This window comes from Eschrichtius robustus, chromosome 2 (genome assembly GCF_028021215.1).
Source record: "Eschrichtius robustus isolate mEscRob2 chromosome 2, mEscRob2.pri, whole genome shotgun sequence".
NCBI classification, from domain to species: domain Eukaryota; kingdom Metazoa; phylum Chordata; class Mammalia; order Artiodactyla; family Eschrichtiidae; genus Eschrichtius; species Eschrichtius robustus.
In genome coordinates this window covers 116516047-116530164 of record NC_090825.1, presented here as the reverse complement: position 1 = coordinate 116530164, position 14118 = coordinate 116516047, and the positions used below count along the sequence as shown (strand labels likewise).

At 44.6% G+C, this 14118-nt stretch overlaps 1 protein-coding gene across 4 annotated transcripts in view; it reads left to right on the top strand.

Annotated features, from left to right (window-relative positions):
* Positions 1-14118, top strand: part of SIL1 (SIL1 nucleotide exchange factor) — a 307634-nt gene that overhangs the window by 42919 nt on the left and 250597 nt on the right. Inside the window, exon 1 of one of the 4 annotated variants that reach the window (XM_068535963.1) lies at positions 8405-8614. The exons of 2 other annotated variants lie outside the window; for them this stretch is intronic. The gene's annotated coding sequence lies outside the window, so the exon portion shown is untranslated. Of the gene's footprint in view, positions 1-8404; positions 8615-14118 lie in introns of those variants that run through there. One more of the 4 variants, XM_068535965.1, reaches the window with a different exon arrangement.

Below are 14118 nucleotides of genomic sequence, written 5' to 3'. Positions count from 1 at the left end.
GGGACTTCCCTGGTGGTCCAGTGGTTAAGACTACGCCCTTCCACTGCTGGGGGTGCAGGTTCCATCCCTGGTTGGGGAAGTTCCTCATGCCACGTGGTGCAGCCAAAAAAAACCCCCCAAAAACAAAAAACACTAAACTTAAAAAATAAGGGGGGCTTCCCTGGTGGCGCAGTGGTTGAGAATCTGCCTGCCAATGCAGGGGACACGGGTTCGAGCCCTGGTCTGGGAAGATCCCACATGCCACAGAGCAACTAGGCCCGTGAGCCACAACTACTGAGCCTGCGCGTCTGGAGCCTGTGCTCCGCAACAAGAGAGGCCGCGATAGTGAGAGGCCTGCGCACCGCGATGAAGAGTGGCCCCCGCTTGCCACAACTAGAGAAAGCCCTCGCACAGAAACGAAGACCCAACACAGCCAAAAATAAATAAATAAATAAATAAATAAACCTTATTAAAAAAAAAATAAAATAAGGGTACATGACTCAAGCAGGCCAATGAGAGCCATTATGACTCAATCCAATTATTTAGAGCTATAAGGGTAGCAAATTAGTTTCCTTCTTGCAGGTCTCCAACTTGAGAGAATACAGGGTCTGAACCTGCTGACCTGTCTTGCTTTGTGTAGAGCCTGAGACTGAATTATCCCACCCAGGTGATAGTAGAGCCAAGCCATGGAGAGATATCAAGACCTGGTTATACATTGGAGTTTGTCTGTGACCTTCCTGGTTTTAGAACTGAAAGTCCTGTGTCCCATGTTGGTCACCCTCGTTGGAGCTCTAAATCTACCTCTGCTTGACACTCAGGACTCTGCCTGTAGACTCTCCACGTACGTGAGTCAATAAATTCCCTTTTTGTTTTAGCAAGTGTCATGGGTTGGGTTTTCCAGAGGCAGGAACTGAGACTGAGTTCAGGGTTCCAGATGTTCATAGGGAACAATACCTATTAAAGGAAGGAGGCAGAAGAAGATTGGGTGGAGGAAGAAGTCCTTCACCAATCCAAGAGAGAGCTCTGGAACTAGTATTGCCCTTCAGAGAGTCCCACACTGAACCAAAATGGTGGGCCCACTATACTCTTCTTTGTTTCTTTTCACCTGCAAACTTATAGTCATCCTTCAAGTCTCAGTCTAAATGTTACCTTTTGGGGGAGTTCTTTCCTGGAGCCATCAGTGCTGTTAAAGTCCCATGGCATTTGGAGCATATGTAGCAATTTGATTAACTAGTAATTGTTTTTTTGTTTTATGTTGTCTTCCTCAGTCTTCTAGCTTCATGAAGGAAGGGACTGTTCTGGTTAGCTATTTCTAGGTAACAAACTACCCCAAACCTTAGTGGCCTAAAGCAGAGGTTGGCATAGTAGGACCCATGTGCCAGATCCAGCCTACCACCTGTTTTTTTGGTTGTTGCTGTTGTTTTTAAATTAATTAATTAATTAATTAATTAATTTTTGGCTGCATTGGGTCTTCGTTGCTGCATGGGCTTTCTCTAGTTGTGGCGAGTGGGGGCTACTCTTTGTTGCAGTGCACAGGCTTCTCATTGAGGTGGCTTCTCTTGTTGCGGAGCACGGGTTCTAGGCACATGGGCTTCAGTAGTTGTGGCACACGGACTTCAGTAGTTGCGGCTCACAGGCTCTAGAGTGCAGGCTCAGTAGTTGCGGTGCACAACTACTGAGTTGTGGGCTTAGTTGCTCCACGGCATGTGGGATCTTCCAGGACCAGGGCTCGAACCCGTGTCCTCTGCATTGGCAGGTGGATTCTTAACCACTGCACCACCAGGGAAGTCCCTCACCTGTTTTTATATAACTGAAAAACTAAGAATTTTTTTTTCACATTTTTAAGGGGTTGTAAAAGAAACCCCCTAAACAAGAACAATATGTGACAGAGATGGTACATGGCCCGCAAAGCCTAAAGTATTTACTATCTGGCCCTTTATAGAAGAGGTTTGCCAAAACAACCATTTTGTTACATCTCATGATTTTGTGCAACAGGACTTCAGGAAGGGTTTAGTTGGATGATTCTTCTGCTCTATGTGATATTGACTGGCACCGCTCATTGGCACTCAGCTAGAAATTGGTCTGGTCTAGAGGGTCCAAGAAGGCTTCACTCACATGTCTGGTACCTTGGCAAGTCAGCTGGAAGCCTGGGCTCAGCTGGGCCCCTTGCCATACTGTCCCTCCCTCAGAGTGATTGGACTTATTAATAAGTGAGTGGCTCAGGTATCCAAAAAACCAAAATGGAAACTCTGAAAGATGGGGTTTATAATTGAAGAGTGTCACTTCTTCTGTACTCCATTGGTCAAAGCAGTCACAGGCCAACCCAGATTCAAAGGGAGGGAAAATATAACCCACCTCTCAATGACAGGAGTGCAGAAAAGTTGAGGCTTTCTTTAATTTACTTGAGGACTAAGTCAGCTCACTCACCATATATTGCCAGCTCTTAGCATACCACCTGGCTTATGAACTCAATAAATTTGTTAACTCATGGATATACTCTGGTAGATAAAATCTGACCTATTTGTAATATGAAAATATTAGATTTGCAGATAGATCAAAGCTGAGGTCTAACTGGACTCTTAGAAGCACTCCATTCCAAATGTTCCATTTTGGGGCTACCATGGGTCATCTCTACCATGCCGCATCTCTCAGAGTATTTGAACTTCAGTTTCCTTTTTGGTTAATGAGGGACAATGTATCCTGCATCTCACAGGATTCCTATGAGAATTAAATGGTATAATGAATGCAAGAAAGTGATATAAACTGTAAAGTTCTGTTTAACATTAGGTTGTCATTATTATCATTGTTCCCCAGGATGAGGAGTGGACAAGGCCAGAGCCCCTAGATCCCCAGCCCTGGAGAAGGACCCCTTGACCTTACCCCACTCTTCAGCTCTTACCCCTGCCAGTTCCTGAGGAACACACATTAGGAGGGTTCCCATGGCTGTGCAGTCCAGTTCTAGCCAGGGAGGATTTATTTCCCCACAGTGGCTCTAATGATGGTTCGATGGGTCTCATAATTCCATAATGATCTTGGTGCCAATGCCTCCCACCCTGGGTATCTCTGCAGAGGCTATGGGGAAATGGGAAGCCACACTAGGTAAACAAATAAGAATGATTAGTTGCATGTGACCAGCCCCTTGACACCTGAGCTGGCCTGTTGTGTGCTCCAACATATGGACTAATAAAGACACTGCTGAGAAAAACCACATTCAACTTGTCACTCTAACCCAGCTCAGAAAATGCAGTATTCTTTTCCCCAGAAGAACCTCCTTGAAATCCTCTGTCCCAGAGACACTGCCATACCTTTCATTTTTTTGTGTCTCATTTTTGACTGGAAGGAGGATTTGTCTGCCTTAGTAATACCTCTTCTTCCAACCTTTCCGCAAAAGCTCCTATAGAGTCTGGGCATGATGTATAATATGTGTGTAATATGTGTACGTCTGAGAGTGGGATAATTACTTAGAATATAAGTAGGGATATAAAGCCAGATCCCCTGTGTGAGTCTATAAGTACCCACACGTGTATATGTGTGTGATTTAACTTTGCTCAGCTTCTAGCACAACATCTGTGTAGCCAACAGGCATGGAAAAGAATAGTAATAGCTAAGAACTATTCAGCACTTACTGTGCCAGGCACCGGGCTGAATGCCTTATATATATTATCCCATTTAATCTCCATAACAATTACTGAGGTGAGTACTAATGTTATCTCCGTTTTACAAATAAGGAAACACACCTCTAACGTTGGTTAAGGTTAAAGCAACTTGCTTAGCTAGTGAGGGGCAGTCAGGACTTAAAACGTCTGTCCAATTTCAAAGCCTGTTCTTACACTGCTCTACAACCCCAATTCTAGGCTCTCTGCTGACAACGATATTGGATTTGATGACCCAACGTCCTGTGACATGCCACGTGGCAAGCCTTATTCTCCACATGTGATCTCCCAAAGCTTTGGTGCTTGGGGACCTTTATTAGGGACAATGTCAGAGGAGAGAAGGGTTCAACCAATAGAGTATGGCAGAAATAATGCTACGTGACTTCTGAGGCTAGATCATGAAAATACCATGCACCTTAATGCTTGGTTCTCTTGGGATGCTCATTCTTGGAAACCAGCCACTAAGTTGTGAGGATGCCAAGCAGATACTGGGAGAGGCCACTTGTCAGTGTCTTGGCTGACAGCCCCAGCTGAGGTCCCACCTGACAGCCAGCGTCAACTGCCAGCCATGTGAGTGAGAACCACGCCTTAGTTGAGCCACGCCAGTGGACAGTGCACAGAGCAGAGTCTATTCTTCCCTGCCAAGCCCTGCCCAAATTGCTAAATAAATGACTGTGGATGCTTTGTTACGCGGCTGTAGCTGTGTCTGCTCTGTGTGTGTGTTCCTGTGATTCAGTGCCTTTGTGGGTGCCCATAGGCAGTACATTTGTGTCAAATGGCTGTGTACATGAGTAGGTGTGTGGTTGAAGGTGTTTCTGGAGACAGAATCATGGTTCTTGGGGTTTAGCTTTGGCCTCAGTGGGAGCTGTTTGGTGAGAACCCTTTGAATCTTGTCTGTCTTCTGAGTCTCTTCTTTTGCGTGCTTTCCCTTTGAACCAGAGAGGCCTGTTTAGCTGAAAGCAAGTGCAGCTTAAATTTACTTACCTTTTTCTGGCCAAAACCCCCTGGAGATGCCAAAGCCTTCTAGCAGGTGGGAGGCTGCCATCCAGAGGCCTCGCATCCCTTTCACAGGGGCTGAAAACACTGTTTTTTAAATTTTCCTTTTCTGCTACTGAGGCCTTCAGAAATGCACCTGAGCAAAGCACAGACACTGGGGTCGTTGATGTCTCCTGGGATAGAGCGACCTAGAATTCCTGACTGGCACCAAGGAAGCTGCTGATGGGCTCAAGTGTGCCTGGTCCCAGGGCAGAGGTCATCTCGTCTTTGCCCTGCCTTAGCTGCTGCCACCTACTGCATCTGAGTGCAGCACAGGTAGTAGAGGACCCTGGTTTAGATGGCCAGTTCCTCTTGGTCTCCTCGGCAGTGCCCCTCAGCTTCTCACTCTCAGCTTCTTGCTTCTTCCATGTTGGCAGCTCGATTTAGCTTTTCTGGGAATGCAGAGAGCTCTCTCTAGCTTCACACTCCTGCCCTTGCACTGACTCTCAGCCTCTCAGGACCTCTAAAGCACTGTTTTCCAACAGAGCTTTTAGCGATGATGGAAATGTTTCATAATCTGCACTGTCCAATATGGTAGACATTAGCCACATGTGGCTCTTGAGCACTTGAAATGTGACTGGTGTGACTAAGGAACTGAACTTAAAATTTTATTTAACTTTAAGTGATTTAAATCTAAATACTGCATGTGGCTATTGGCTACTGTGTTGGACAGCACAGCTCTGAAGAGTTCAGAGAGAAGAGTTTTTCTTTTATTTGTAAAATGGGGATAAAAATTGGCCCCATCTGCCTCATAGGGCTGTCTGAAGCAAACAAGATGATGAATGTGAAAAAGTTTTATTCACGTAAGGGATCTGGAAAGATAGACAGCAGTGTGAACTTATAGCTCTTTGTTAATATTTCTGTTTTATGGCCCTTGCTGGACTGTGTTGATTTGATCTGTTTACATTTCTGTGTCTCTCATCTGACTCTGAGCTCTTTGAGGGTAAGAACAGGTGGGATAGTATCAGAGATGTATCCTTACTGCATGTAGCTTGGTACTCATGTTCAAGTAAATAAAATGTCTGGAGTTCAGAAGTGATTCCTGGCAGCAGGATTTAAAGTGTATGGTGAGGGACTTCCCTGGTGGCGCAGTGGTTAAGACTCTGTGCTCCCAATGCAGGGGGCCGGGGTTCGATCCCTGGCCAGGGAACTAGATCCCACATGCATGTCGCAACTAAGAGTTTGTATGCCACAGCTAAGGAGCCCACTGCTGCAACTAAGGAGCCCAGGTGCTGCAACTAAGGAGCTAGTGAGCTGCAACTAAGGAGCCCTCAAGCCACAACTAAAGGAGCCCACCTGCTACAACTAAGACCTGGTGCAACCAAATAAATAAATAAATTAAATAAATAAAAAAAAAATAAAGTGTATGGTGAGAGCTGGGATTGGGGGGTACACAGAGAGGAGGGGGCAGGACAATAGGGTGGTGAGACAGAGAGCTAGGGCTCCGGCTCCCCACATTCAACATTTTAGGGCCATCCAGAGAGAGCAGGGAGCCAATTCCTGATGCCAGGAATGCTTTCACACAACTGGGTATCAGGCTTGTCGGAGATTAATTGAGAAAGTTTGATCAGAGGAGAAATGATCTATTCACACATTTTGCTTGTTGAGGTAGGCCAGATTGATCATATAAATCTCTGCTTAGCCAGGGCTCTGGGGGTGGGTGCTGTGGTTTCCTTTAATTGATGGTGGCAAGGTTGAAGGTGGTTCCCCTGGCTCTTTACCTTTCCAAGGTTTTGCTCTTCTGGGGAGTGGAAGAGGGAACTTGGAAGCTCTCCAACAGAGCTGTAAGGGACAGAAGGCTTTTTAGTTGTTGTTTACTTATTGAAAAGAAAATTTAAAACTTATTTCCGCTCAATTCCAAGAGTAATATAGGGAAACAGAGAAGAGATCAACGTGATCCCACCACCCAATCTGATCCCTGGATTTCAAACTTTCCACCTTTACAGTGGTCCTCCTTGTTTGGGGGCCACGAGAGTAGAGGCAATCTGCTTAGGCCCAGCCCTGCACTCTGATTTTAGCAGCTCAGTAGGCTTGAGCTTGGAGCTAGTTGAGAACCCCTGGGAAGGGGTTCTCAATCAGGGCTTTTAGAGGTTTGGGGATTGGGGGGACACAGAATTTTCCTTCTGCACATATTTGAGCTGGTTAGATCTGTCCCAAGAAGGAAGGCAGGCTCCTGTGAGTGTTGGCAGCTCTGTGTCCAGCTGGACTCTTCTCTTGGCTCATGCATTTATGTATGAATTCTGAGATTTGAGTTATTCTATTTTTAAGCATCTTACTCTTGTAGTACTTTACTAATATCTTTTTTATAACTTGTGTCAGGCTCAATTGTAATTTATATGTTCACTCTGCAATGTTATCACTGATGCAGTAAATACTTGTTGAACATTTATTATCTGTCCTCATGGTACTAGGCAGTGACACAAACTAGAATTATTCCTGGGCCCAGCTATTCTCACCAGCCTCCTGGGTGTTCCATGGGAAAAGTGAGCTGTTCCCTGTCCTTTCCCACCCAGTCCCCGGGAAGTTATCTTATGTAGGTTTTTCTAATAAAGTGGCACTACTCACTGAAGCCTAGGGGCTTGTTCTCTCTTCCCAGGCTACTAACCAAAGTTTGTTCATGGTTGTGAAGTCAATCTTCCATCTGCTTGAAGTAAACATAATCAAGAAAGTAGATTAACTGCTAGAAGCTCACATAATACATGGAAAAGGGAAAGGAACTCCACAGATAGGTTGATTGTTTGCTATTATTGTTTAGATTATCCTTTCTCTGACTTAAATTCCCAGTTATAGCACTTTCGGACTGTATGAACTTGTGTAAGTCTTTCAACCTCTTTGAGCCACAGCTTCCCCATCTATAAAAAGGGGGTGACAGTTCGGATCTTAAGAAGTTATGAGGGGCTTCCCTGGTGGCGCAGTGGTTAAGAATCCGCCTGCCAAGGCAGGGGACACGGGTTCGAGCCCTGGTCCGGGAAGATCCCACATGCCGCGGAGCAACTAAGCCCGTGCGCCACAACAACTGAGCCTGCGCCCTAGAGCCTGCGAGCCACAACTACTGAAGCCCGCACGCCTAGAGCCCATGCTCCACAACGAGAGAAGCCACCGCAACGAAAAGCCCGTGCACTGCAACGAAGAGTAGCCCCCGCTCGCCGCAACTAGAGAAAGCTCGCGTTCAGCCACAGATACAACGCAAAAAAAAAAAAAAAAGTTATAAGAAGTAAATATAATGTATACACAACACCTGGCGTATATAAATAAGATATTCAGTGGTAAAACGGAATTAGAGCTGCTGGTGGCTTTTATTTTTAAAATAATTGGTCGTTGTCAATTCACACATTACATAAGTATATAAAGTAGGACTGTTTATTGCTTCAGACTCCTTACTGCTTTATCCCAGCTGAGTCACACGAGTTTGATTTTTTACTCCCCACCACCTCTGGTTTCTTTTTGGCCGCGCTATGCGTCTTGTGGGAATCTTAGTTCCCCAACCAGGAATCGCACCCTTGAACCCTGCAGTGGAAGCCCGGAGTCTTAACCCTTGGACCACCAGGGAAGTCCTCCTCTGACTTCTTTCTGATAATCCTTCCGCTAGAAAGAAGTTAAGCTCTGGTTTAGGAGCAAAACCAGGCCCGCGAGTACCTCACGCTGGCGGAGGGATACTGGGGTAAATAAGTTCCAGGAGGTTTGCTGAGATAGACGCTAGGGGGCGGGGCTTAACAGAAGCCGGGATGGGTGGGGCTGACAACTCCGAGTGCGGAAAAGGGAGTGAGGCGGCTGTACGCTGTCTGGAAGACGACAGTTGGGCGAGGAGGCGAGTGACATAATAGCCGCGCGCTCACGGCTTCTGACGGTGGCCGCTGCGTCTGCGTACGGGGAGCTGGTTGCCGCTGCGGCCGCCTGGAATTGTGGGGGTTGTGTCTGCCCCTCGGCTGCCGGGCGGGAAGCCGAAGGTAGGGGCGGTGAGGGCCGCCCGGCCCTGGGCCTGGGCTGGGGGCTCAGGGCGCTGCCCGGGTCTCCTCCCGCCAGAGGCCCCGGCGCCTTCCCAGCAGTGTTGTGGGGCCCCTACATATCGCCCCCCTGGTGTCTGCGAAGCGGGACGTACAAGGGGGCTCTGGGCTCCTCACTAGTTTCCGCAGACCTGGCTTCTCAGCCCAAGGCTGCCTTCTCTACTTTTCCCACTCAAAACGTCTCCCGTAACCCTGCTTAAAGTCCAGGAGATGAGGCAATGGGGGTCCGAGACGGGCTTTTGGCTTCGCATCTGTTTTAGTTCCCTTCCCTGTTCCCTTTTCCCGGCCTCAATTTCTGCATTTGTCCAGCTGCTCCAGTGTTGACATTCTGGTGTCTCTTCACCATGTGGAATTGAGCCTTACCCGCGTCGTATTTCCACTCCTGTCTTGTGTTATCCTTTGCCCTGGTAGATGAAATACTTGCCTTTAAAGTAGGGGTTAGAGACTTTGGTGTGTTTCAAATCACCCAGAAGGTTGTGCATATCCCTGGGTTTTACTTACAGGAATTTTGGGTAAAGTGGGGCATGGGCACCTGCAATCCTTCCCAGGTGGTTCTGATTTAGGTGGTCTGGAAATCCTCGCTTTGAAATTCTCTGCTACAGGAGGCAGGAGAAAATCATTTGAAATATGAGCCCCATGTGGGAAAAACAAGGAGTCAGGAAATGCCCAACACCTAAGAGGCCAGTGGAGGCTTCCTTTGCACTAGAGGAGCTAGAGGGCTGTTTGATGCCTTAAAAAATAATAATAATTTAAAAAATATGATTCATATGTACGATCAATTTTCTAATATTTTTAAATGCTTGGCCTCGATTCAAGTCCAGCTGGCTTTCCGGCCTAAATAAAACAAAACAAAAAGGCAAACTGCTTTGGGGGATTGAGGGGGTTAGATTAAACCCAGACTAGGTAGGTAGGCAAAGAATGAATCCTCCATGTTTGCTAAGAGAAGAAATTGATTTTTATAAACACAGTGTTTGACAGTGTGAAAGATGTGTTTTGTATCTATGTGTCTTTTTAGCTCCCAACCCATCCAAGCTCTTTTCTTTTATGATAAAACTATAGCCAGATTTGGAGATTGGATAGGATTTTGATGGGAGTCAGGACGTGAGGATATTAGGATTGATGTTTGTTTAAAATGGATCAGGACTTGGTCTGTGGCTTCAGTTGAGAACGTGGCCCTTGGGTTTTAAAGGTGTTGCCACACCAGATTTATTTTTACCTTTCTTTTGGGTGTTTGGTGAATTTTACCAGCTAATTAATACATGTGCTGTTCTGATGAAATTGGCAACAGAAAAGACTTACTGCCCCCATTTTACAGACGATGGGAATGGGGAGTATGTTAGTAGGGATGTGGTAGCTCAGGAATGAGAAATTGCCTTGTCCTCTGATTCCTGCTTTCTTCACCTTTCCTGCTGTCTTTGAATACCAGCTGTTACTTCTCTGCAGAGACCAATTTTGAGCCCTGGTGTGTTTCATTGACAGGAGAAAAGGATAATGAAGTGAAACTGAAAGTTAAAAAAAAGGGTTTGAAATAAACATGCCAGAACTTAATTCTCACTGAGTTTTGTTCTCCTTTAGAATGGTATGTGTAGGTGCAAGTGGAGGGGGTTGAGGGTGGCATCACTTAAGTGATAAGGCCTTTGTTTTTTGTTTTTGTTTTTTTTGGCCGCACCACACGGCATATGGGATTTTAGTTTCCCGACCAGGGATCAAACCTGTGTCCCCTGCATTGGAAGCGTGGAGTCTTAAACACTGGACTGCCAGGGAATTCCCATATAAAAAAAAAATTTTTTTTTGATATGGCCTTTTTACAAAGTAGTTTTGAAAATCCAACTCTGACAGAGACATTTTTGAACCATATGAGAGATCAGTTTCATTAGTACATGATACCATACTTTTTTTTTTTTTTTTTAAACCCCAAATGGCATGGGTAAGCAATCTTGTCCCTTGACTTCAGGTGAATTAACAGTTCATTTGAAGTGGACCTAGTGGTGAACATAAGTTTTTTTTTTTTTTTTTTTGGCCACGCGACGAGGCTTGTGGGGTCTTAGTTCCCCTACCAGGGATTGCACCCAGGCCCTCGGCAGTGAAAGGGCAGAGTCCTAACCACTGGACTGCCAGGGAATTCCCTGAACATGAGTTTTGATTCTGAATCTATTTCTTATTAGCCATATGACCTTGGACAAAAATGGGATAAAAATGGGAATAATATTTTAAAGAGTGGTTAAATGAGGTAGTACATATGAAAGCTCTTGGGACATAGGAATGCAGTAACTGTTTTCACCCTCAAAGAATGAAGATTTGCTGTAAATGAGAATATTCTAAAAGACAGGGGCGTTTGTAAAGGCAAGTTGTGCCTTTTTCCAAATAGGTGGATGCCTTCTAATTGTCATTTCATTTATGTTTGTGGATTCATGCTCTGACCTTCTCATCCTGCCTCCTGTCTTTTTCTTGATTCATTTTCTTTTTTTTTTTGTTTAACATCTTTATTGGAGTATGATTGCTTTACAATGGTGTGTTAGTTTCTGCTGTATAACAAAGTGAATCAGTTATACGTATACGTATATCCCCATATCCACTCCCTCCCACCCTCCCTATCCCACCCCCCCATCCCACCCCTCTAGGTGGTTACAAAGCATAGAGTTGATCTCCCTGTGCTATGCAGCTGCTTCCCACTAGCTGTTTTACATTTGGTAGTGTATATATGTCCATGCCACTCTCTCACTTCGTCCCAGCTTACCCTTCCCCCTCCCCATGTCCTCAAGTCCATTCTGTATGTCTCCATCTTTCTTCTTGTCCTGCCCCTAGGTTCTTCAGAACCATTTTTTTTTTTTTGGATTCCTATATATTTGTTAGCATACGGTATTTTTTTTTCTTTTTTTCTTTTTTTTATGGGGTGTAGATATTCTTACACCCATTTTATAGTTTAGGAAATGTAGAGCCAGGGAGTGGTCTCAGTTAATGGTACTCATGATAGGGTTTTTTTTTTTTTGAATTTTATTTAATTTATTTTTTTATACAGCAGCTTCTTATTAGTCATCCATTTTATACACATCAGTGTATACATGTCGATCCCAATCTCCCAATTTGGTATTTGTTTTTCTCTTTCTGACTTACTTCAATCTGTATGACAGACTCTAGGTCCATCCACCTCACTACAAATAACTCAATTTCGTTTCTTTTTATGGCTGAGTAACATTCCATTGTATATATGTGCCACATCTTCTTTATCCATTCATCTGTTGATGGACACTTAGGTTGCTTCCATGTCCTGGCTATTGTAAATAGAGCTGCAATGAACATTGTGGTACATGACTCTTTTTGAATTATGGTTTTCTCAGGGTGTATGCCCAGTAGTGGGATTGCTGGGTCGTATGGTAGTTCTATTTTTCATTCATTTTCTATCCTTTCCTGAGTGAAGCTGTGCTGCGGAGGCCATCTGCCAGTTTCTTGGAGTAAGCCTCTTTTCAGGAGAGCTAATCTGAACATTCTTACAGGGCCAGCCCCTTGGTTGTGGATTCCTGGGGATTTTTCTCTGGGGCCTCAGCTGGTGCTTAGATCACGCTCTGTAGCACAGGAATCTCTAATGCCTGGATTTGGTGTCAATTTGGAGACCTGTCCTTGTGGAGCTAATCTTTTCTCTTTCTGAGCAAGGATGAATGCTTTATCCTTCTCTGAGTCGGCTTTAAGCTGCAAGCCTTAGTCTTCCATAACATAGAGCTTCTCATTTTAATTATAAGGAAGGAATATCCTGCCCTTTTCTTTTCTTTCTTTACTTTCACCAAGGGTTTTACTGCTGAGTAGGGGAGGAGGATAGCCTGTTGTCATTCAGGTGGGGCTGTCGGTAACCCCTGATTACTAGCTTCAACAGTAATTGAGTTTGTCTTTGGGATAAAAACCTCATAAAAGCTGCTCAGGACACATGTGAAGAACCTGTCAGAATTTTCCTGATTTGTGAAGAGTTTACACCTGTAAAGTTGTGTAAACCTGTAAACATCCTCACTTGTGCAATTTTCTGCTTTGGAGATAGAGTCCAGGAGCAACTGAACTATGTTTAGCCCAGACTGATAGACAAGGGTGTGGTTATGTTGGCTGGCCATGTCTGCCCTCATTCTTCTAATAGTGTCCTAGGCACTATTTGAGGCATTGAGAAGTGACTTAGTCAGTTATGGGCTGCTATAACAGAATACCATAGATTGGGTGGTTTAAGTAACAAACACTTATTTCCCACAGTTCTGGAGGCCGGAAGTGCAAGATTAGGGTGCCAGTATGACCAGGTTCTTGAGGAAACTGGGTTGTCCCTTTGGACATCTAATCAAGTGTTTCTCAACCTTTTTTCATTAGCACCTTTTGAGACATTTTTTTCCCTAATTGCCCCCCTGCCTCCAGTCAGTGGAATTTTAATACCATAGATGTACTGTGTATCTGTTTATGTACTGTGGCTCTTTGGAGGGCCACAAACTGTTGTAATATCTAAGATTTTTTCTTCCCCAAGAATCAATTTTCACCCCTTTGGGGGTGATTTTGCCCTTATTGAGAATGCATGGTCTTATCCTATATTGTCTCACTAATACAGTCATCAAGGCTTGTTTTCTATCTAGAAATTGCAGCTGTTACCATGAGCTTTTTCAACACCTCAAACACCAAACTAGTGAAAGCAGGAGAATATTATCTTATTCAGTCCTCACATCAACCTTGTAAGATAGTTGGTATCATCCCCATTTTACAGATGAAGTAACTGAAGCTTAGTGAGGTTAAGTGATTTGGTCAAGGTCAAAAAGTTTGGTGTAGTCAGTCTTTAAATCCAGTTCTGATTCTAAAGCTATTTTTGTTGACTCTGCTGCCCATCCCCACTCCTCAAGAGTGCGATCATCAGCAGGATAATCAACCATTCAACTTATTTTCTCAAGGCCCTGCTAGGTGCCAAGCCCAATGAAAAATGTTATGAAAAGAGAGTTCCTGCTGTTGAAGAGGTCACTGAGTGACCTCTTACATGTTGGAGATGCCTTAGGGATAGTGCCTTTGTTACCGTCTCCTGTTTGGGCCTCTTATGGGATGGCTGGCTCTAGCTAATGGCTGTCATGGAAAGATTGGAGCTAGCTGGCTTTTAGGAGGGTCACAGCTGTGGATTTGTCTTTATTTGTTCCATTTTCCAACCAGCAGAGCTGTTTCTAATCACTGAGCATGATATGTAGAGGGTATAAACAAATGGGTGTAGCAGGTCCAGTAAACTCCTTGGCCATTAGATGTTTGTAAGCATGAGGATTAGTAAGAATGATGTTTATTTTTTGCTTATTGATGTTCTTAATAATTCAGAGCAGAAGTTGTTTGTCCCTTTCTGAAGTTATTCTATACTGTCTGCCTCAAAGCCTAATGATGTTAAGAGATTCGGAAAGAAATGGAATATGGGTGGAGGTAGGAGGGATATTTTTACTTGGACTTCTCCAAAG